The sequence below is a fragment of the Rhinopithecus bieti genome, unplaced genomic scaffold, assembly GCF_001698545.2.
Source record: "Rhinopithecus bieti isolate Rb0 unplaced genomic scaffold, ASM169854v2 scaffold_8783, whole genome shotgun sequence".
Taxonomy (NCBI): Eukaryota; Metazoa; Chordata; class Mammalia; order Primates; family Cercopithecidae; genus Rhinopithecus; species Rhinopithecus bieti.
In genome coordinates, this window is record NW_016806197.1 from 1,825,696 (window position 1) to 1,833,370 (window position 7,675).

The following is a 7,675-nucleotide window of genomic DNA, read 5'->3' on the forward strand; positions in this document are numbered from 1 at the left end:
TTTTTTTTTTTTTTTTTTTTTATTAGCTAAGGCAGTTTTGTGTTTGAATGCATTCACTTTGTTTTTTGTTTGTTTGTTTGTTTTGAGACAGAGTCTTGTTCTTTTGCTCAGGCTGGAGTGCAGTGGTGCAATCTCAGCTCACTGCAACCTCTGCCTCCCAGGTTCAAACGATTCTCCTGCCTCAGCCTCCTGAGTAGCTGAGGTTACAGGTGCCTGCCACCATGCCCAGCTAATTTTTATATTTTTAGTAGAGACAGGCTTTTACCATGTTGGCCAGGCTGGTCTCAAACTCCTGACCTCAGGTGATCTGCCCGCCTCGCCTAGCAAAGTGCGGAGATTACAGGCGTGAGCCACCACACCTGGTCACATTCCACTTCTTGAAAAGCACGAATTATTTTTTACTGTGTCAGAAAATCTATCTCAGTTTTAAATACAGGTAAAGGCTGGCACCAGAGCCCCCATCCTGTCCGGCTGTGACCCAGCCATGCATCTTCCCCTTCTCCCTGCCCCCAAAATAGAAAGGCAGGCATAGAAATAATATGTCCATTTCTATAAAAAGATTTTCCATGAGCTCTTCTTTATGATTCATGATTTGAATAGGAAGAAATCACAGCGGCAAAAGGGAAGGAGATCTGACCTGGGAAACCTGAGATTAGATGCAATGAGGCCACTATTACCCTTGACCTCGGTGCTGCATTGGGAGTGCAAGCTGACCTTGCACAAGAGAAACTGCCCAAGTCCCTGAGGATGAATCATTGCTCCCTATGGGAAAGATCATCCTGTAGCTGCCCAGGTATCCTGAGAGCAGGATAAAGGGAAAGACTCACTTCCCAAAACAACGATATAGAATAGTCAGAAATGCAGTGGCTGCAGTCAATGGCTCTCTGGGCAATACTTCAAGCCCTTTCAACAGGAACAAGACACTGGCGAGGTTGTGGAGAAAAGGGAACATTTATACACTGTGCATGGGAGTGTAAATTAGTTCAACCATTGTGGAAAGCAGTATGGTGATTCCTCCAAGAGCTAAAAACAGAACCACCATTTGACCCAGCAATCCCATTACTGGGTATACACCCAGAGAAATACAAATCATTCTACCATAAAGACACATGTACAGGAAAGTTCATTGCATCACTTTTCACAATACCGATGACATGGAATCGACCTAAATGCCCAGCAATGACAGATTGGATAAAGAAAATGTGGTACATATACATCATGAAATACCATGCAGCCATAAAAAAGAATGAGATCATGTCTTTTGTGGGAACGTGGATGCAGCTGGAGGCCATTATCCTTAGCAAACGAATGCACGAACAGAAAGCCAAATACTGCATGTTCTCACTTGTAAGTGGGGGCTAAATGAGGGAACACATGAACACAAAGAGGTGAGCAACAGACACTGGGGTCTACCTGAGCAGGGAGGGAGGGTGGGAGGAGAGGGAGGAGCAGAAAAGATAACACTTGGGTGCTAGGATTAATACCTGGGTTGATGAAATAATATGTACAACAAACCCCTGTGACAACAGTTTACCTATAAAACAAACCTGCACATGTACCCCGAACCTAAAATAAAAGTTAAAAAAAAGGCGTCTCCACGCCCGGCACCCTGCACTTTTCCTAGGATGAATACACGGTGTGCATAAGCAGCAAGGGACGGGCCCTTCCCATATGACCATTCCTATAAAATCATGTCAGAATGATCCTGGAGAGAAAGAGCCTACCACAGGAATAGCTGGTGTGGAGAAATGTCCGTAGGGCATTAAAAACAGACAATTTTCTTCAGGAATAAATGGCAATATTCCATCTCCTAAAAGTGGAAAGTTTTCTCTGTTGTTAAATAGGTACACTGGGCCGGGTGCGGTCACTCATGCCTGTATTCCCAGGACTTTGGGAGGCCGAGACTGGTGGATCACCTGAGGTCGGGAGCTCGAGACCAGTCTGGCCAACATGGTGAAACCCTGTCTCTACTAAAAATACAAAAAACAAAACAAAAACCAAATTAGCCGGGCGTGTTGGTGCATGCCTGTAATCCCAGCTACTCACGAGGCTAAGGCAGGACAGTCGTTTGAACCCAGGAAGTGGAGGTTGCAGTGAGCCGATAATGGCACCTCTGCACTCCAGCCTGGGCGACAGAGTGAGACTCCGTCTAAAAAAAAAAAAAAAAAAATAGGTAGACTGGTTGGCTATGTAACTGTGAGCAAGGGTCCACAGGCTCTATGAAAACTTGGTTCAATTTGCAGTCTTCAAACGATAGGAGAGTGAAATCCCAGAATCAGACCTTCTGATGCAAATAAAATATTGCCGCCTGGTTTATGATTACAGGAAATTTGATAGAGTTTATTAATTTTGTACTATTGCATATACACGGTCCTGACAACTGTAAGCAAGGAAAAGATCATGTTTCAAGCATCCATTCTTGGATATTTCTGTGTTTACAGAATAATTCTCTTCCAAGAGCAATAAATACGCAGCTGGACACATGTGGCAAGATCCGTCCTTCTAAATCACTCTTCCTGGAGTTAAAGAAAACATTGCCTGGACATTCTTGTGATAACATCACAAGATGAGGCTCTTGAGCACTTGAATTATTATTCTGAAACCCAACGTATAAATATCCTTTGTACCGCGGCCATCTCGGGTTGGAGCAGCCATGCTGGCACAAGATTCAATGCTTTCCTGTAATTGTTCAGTTATTGGCCTTGAAAGTGGCTGTCATTTATTTCATCGCAATTGAGAGCTGTTTTTCCAACATATATATTTTTCCGATAAAGGGTGCGATTTAGCTGTGGGACAAGAGGCTCATGGCCCATTCTGTGCCCACAAACATAAGAATAATAATTTGGGAATTTGAAATAAGAACCATGAAAGGACAGAGAACTATAAATTGTGGAATTGTAAAAGCTGAAAACAAATCCCCAGATTATCTATGACAACCTCCTCATTCTATGGATGGAAAAACTGAAGCCCAGGCACATTTATGAAAAAGAGGGCCCACTGAGCTTTCTCAAATAGCCATCTGACTTAGAGAATATGAACTCCCAATCTAACTTGAAAGGCCGTCTGTGTGGGTCAGGACAAGCCCTGCTAGGGAAGGGAGACAGTCTACACCCTCTGTCAATCTCTGCAGAGCTCCAATTCTGTTGGCAGCTGGTGAAAGCGGTGCATCTGTTTTCCTCTGAGGTAATAATCATGACCATGATGCTCATATACCTGATGTGTGTTTTTCACCTCCTCCGAATCTATAGGACCTGGACAGAAAAAAAAAAAAAAAAAAAAAAATCTGGCCAGGCGCGGTGGCTCACGCCTGTAATCCCAGCACTTTGGGAGGCCAAGGCGGGCAGATCACAAGGTCGGGAGATTGAGACCATCCTGGCTAGCACGGTGAAACCCTGTCTCTACTAAAAATACAAAAAAATTAGCTGGGTGTGGTGGCGGGTGCCTGTAGTCCCAGCTACTTGGGAGGTTGAGGCAGGAGAATGGCGTGAACCCAGAGGCAGAGCTTGCAGTGAGCTGAGATCATGCCACTACACTCCAACCTGGGCGACAGAGCGAGACTCCATCTCAAAAAAAGAAAAAAAGAAAAAATCTAAGGGAATAAACTCTGAAAATAAGTAGGGTTCCACATTTGCTCAAAGTATGACTCAGGTTATGAATGTCATCATGATGAATGTCATCATCAGTGATACCAGCTCCCAGCAGGAACAATAGCAGCTGCTATCTGCTCAGTGGGTCCACCTGGGAGGAGGCACCTGGCCCTGTGGTTCAGCTCCTAATTCTACAGAATTCTTTCTGAGAGTGGGTGGATCCCTCTTCCAACTTGTTCCTCATCTTCTAAGAGGTCAGTAGAGTTCTGCAATGAGCAGAGAGCATTTCTACTCCAACCAACAGGACAGAGCATAAAATGGGCGCCTGCAGGAACCTAGGAGCACAGCAGGATGCACTGTGTGAAAGCAGGCCCCTGAAGGAGGTCCACACAGTTACATACTGCATAAACCCTGAGCGTCAGAATAAACAGTCCGTGAGTTAATAAGCAAGCTCAAAGCTTCCCTTCAATTACAACGTGTTTAAAAGTAGAACTATAGTCCTATATTAGAAATCTCCTATAACTTGCATTTTTTTTGAAACAGAGTCTTGCTCTGTCACCCAGGCTGGAGTGCAGCGGCGTGATCTCGGCTCACTGCAGCCTCCACTTCCCGGGTTTCAGCAGTTCTCCTGCCTCAGCCTCCCGGGTTGCTGAGATTATGGACATGCGCCACCACGCCCAGCTAATTTTTTTTTTTTTTTTTTTTTAGTAGAAACGGAGTTTCACCATGTTGGCCAGGCTGGTCTCAAACTCCTGACCTCAGGTGATCCACCCGCCTTGGCCTCCCAAGGTGCTAGATTACAGGCATCAGTCACTTGCATTTTTTAAAATCCCATAAATACCTGATTGCTCATTCATTCATTGAATAAACATTGGTTGAGCTGGAACTATGTGTCTAATGTCACGAAAAGTGCTGAAGATACAAAGATGACTAAGATGCAGGCCCCTCCCCTCAAGGAACTTGTCATCTAGTGAGGAAAAGAGATATATACCAAACAGACTACCAAGCCCCGTACTCAGTGCGTGCTGGAGGTGCACAGGTATGATGGGCACGCAGAGGAGGAGCCGCTGAGAGAGCAGGCAGGCATCCCAGGGGAGATGCTATCTGTGCTGGGAACAGTCAGCCAGGTGATATGGCCGGTCAGGTCACGGGGTGGAGTAGGCAAAGCCAGAGAAACGAGAGACAGAGTAGGGTAGACAGAGAGCTCAGGAAGATGGAAGACCCAGTCAACAGTCAAGGCAATGAGGGCCTGGGCGCCTTGTTCATGGATTTGGGTGTGCCAAGCAGGCAGTGGGGTGACGGACAGCCCAGTGAAAGTTTATTGCATGGAAGCCTGCCTTTACTATGCAAGACGGGGGGCAATGACTTCTAAAAAATGTATCAGGGTATCAGAGTCCATTTCTGAATCATTTCTTCAAATAAAAGTAGGACATCTTGGTCCTATAAGGACTTATTCACCTAATTGTGCACAATCCATTTACTCTCTCTGAACTCCTCATCTCTCCTGACAGGTTATCAATAATTCCTGCCCCTCAGCTGGTACACAGGAACGCTAAAAGCATCCGGCAACAGCTTGCAGGGAGATACCCAAACAGAAGGTGCCACTCCTTCTTGTGATTTCATTGCATCAAATTCCAAATCAGTTTCCTGGAGTTCTTATTCCTCACCAAGCTAAATCATTCCATGATGTCATTACCCCTTCGGCCCCGAACAGAGTATTAGAAAAAGGTGGATCTTAGGGTACAGGCTTGACTCCAGGTCAAGGGAACTGCTATGGTTGAGGCAGGTGCCAGGTGCAGCTCGGAGGTCTGGGGATGGCCCGGGGAAGGTGTTGATCTCTGAGTCTCTCGCCAGCCCAGCTTTGACTCAGATATAAGAATAGGTTGGGTACAGGGGCTCATGCCTGTAGTTCCAGTACTTTGGGAGACTGAGGCAGGCATATCATTTGAGCCCAGGAGTTCAAGACCAGCCTGGGCAACATGGAGAAACCCTACCTCTACAGAAAACACCAAAAATTTGCCGGGTGTAGTGGCATGCACTTGTAGTCCCCACTACTCAGGAGGCATGAGCCCAGGAGGTCGAGGCTTCAGTGAGCCATGATAGCACCCCTGCTCTCCCACCTCAAGGAAACAGCCTTATGGTAACACAGACCATGTCTCAACAAATAAACAAAAAGGATCTAAGAATAAAGGTTCAGAGGGCCAGGGAGCAACAATGCACAGCTCCTACTAACAATTCATACTAATTTTAAAAGTTCACAAGCTTATCAACGTGATCTATTTTTTAAATTTTCAGATTCAAAAACTGTAAAACAAAGTATGAGTGGGGAAAGTGTCAAAGCTGGAGGAACATAATGGGAAAAGGAAAACAGAAAGAGTAAAGGGAAGGGGAGAGGAGTAGTGACAGGACAAAGAAAGGAAGGAGGGGGGTAAATGAAATGAGGCAGAAGAGAGGCAAGGACCCCACATGCCAGAAAGCTCTTTGTTTTTTTGAGACAGTGGCACTCTGTCACCCAGGCTGGAGTGCAGTGGCCCGATCTCAGCTCACTTCAACATCCACCTCCCAGGTTCAAGTGATTCTCCTTTCTCAGCCTCCCAAGTAGATGCGATTACAGGCGTGTGCCACCACACCCAGCTAATTTTTTTTTTTTTTTTTTTAACCAGAAAGATTTCAATCAAAGGAAGGGCTGCCATGATAGCCTCCCTTGGCTTGCTGGCTCAGGCCTTGGAGTTCCAGGAGCCTAGCAGATCCCTATAGGTAAAGCCTGAAGAGGTCAGATTAGCAAAAGAAGTCTATTTAAGCATCCGTTTCAATGCACCTTTGATTGGCTACCTACTTTCATCTGACCCCAGTGGGCCCATTTTCTCCTTCCCCTTTGAAACCCAAAGTGCTTCTCCCTATCTCCTCTAACATAGTCATTTCCTAAGGAGAAATCTATGAACGTTCCCAAATTCTTCCTGCATGCAGCCCTTCAACACATGCAAAAGCAGCTTCGGTAAGTCAGTCCCCGGATCTTTAGATGCCACCGGGGATCCGCATGGGACATTCAATTGCCTATCAATAATCAACCAGAGCTTTCCAGAGCCAATTAGGAAAACTGGTCTATGTGGGCTCTTTTAAAAAATGTATTATAAAAGTGCCATGTTTTCATGCAATTGCCCTGTCCTCTGCCAAGCGTTAAGCATTGGGAAGGGTGCCACTACCTGTCGCTGAGACGTCACCAGCAGGGAACACACACAGGCCCAGGGGCTTTGTGAATACTTGTGGAATGCATGAACAAATGAATGGACGGGTGAGTGCATACAAACATGTCGGAGTACAAACATACAGGCAAAAATCAAGCATGAAAAATGAGGAACACATTATGTGAACAATCCACTCTGCATAGCAAACCCAACATGTAATGTGGTTTGGCATATGACATCATGAGCTTCCAAGGCTGCCCTCGTCCCTCCTTCCAGATAAGCTGCTGCTTCCGCAGCAGATAGAACTCTTCTTGTTGTGTTTGGACTCCAATCCCATGTGAATACACAGCTGCACAGTCCAGGATGCAGCCTGGCCAGGTCAAGAAGCAAAAAGCCAGCTGGGAGTCTTGCCCGCTTTGGGAAGAACGCACAGATCCCCAACATGGGCTCCAGGTGTCAGCAGAAGGCCCTGATGTTCTACAGACGTGTGTTGCCTATAATCAAAGATCCTCCATTCAAAGGCACGGGACTCTCACACCTGGAAATGTGCTCAAAGAATACCCTGCACCATTTTGTTTTCCTATGGATGGGAGTATCTACACACAAAAACTGCGCACCCCCAACACTCTTCATTTGTCTAGCTAAACAATTTGTTTTAAACAGAAATTCTGATGAAATGGAGAGGGCCATCATGTCAAGGAAAGCTGCTGTTTTATAAACTAGAATAATGGATCAAGCCTTGGAGTTCCTAAAGAGAGAGGATCTCTTGAGCCCAAGAGTTCGAGGCTGCAGTGAGCTGTAGTGCTGCCACTATACTCCAGCCTGGGCCATAGTGTAAGACCCGGTCTCCACAAACAAACAAACAAACAAAAAACAAAACAAAAAAAAATATATATATATATA

The 7,675-nt window shown here is 45.7% G+C and overlaps 1 protein-coding gene across 4 annotated transcripts in view; it reads right to left on the reverse strand.

Annotated features, from left to right (window-relative positions):
* The window catches only part of FHL2 (four and a half LIM domains 2), a 77,520-nt gene that overhangs the window by 25,902 nt on the left and 43,943 nt on the right, over nt 1-7,675 (reverse strand). The window lies entirely within an intron of this gene.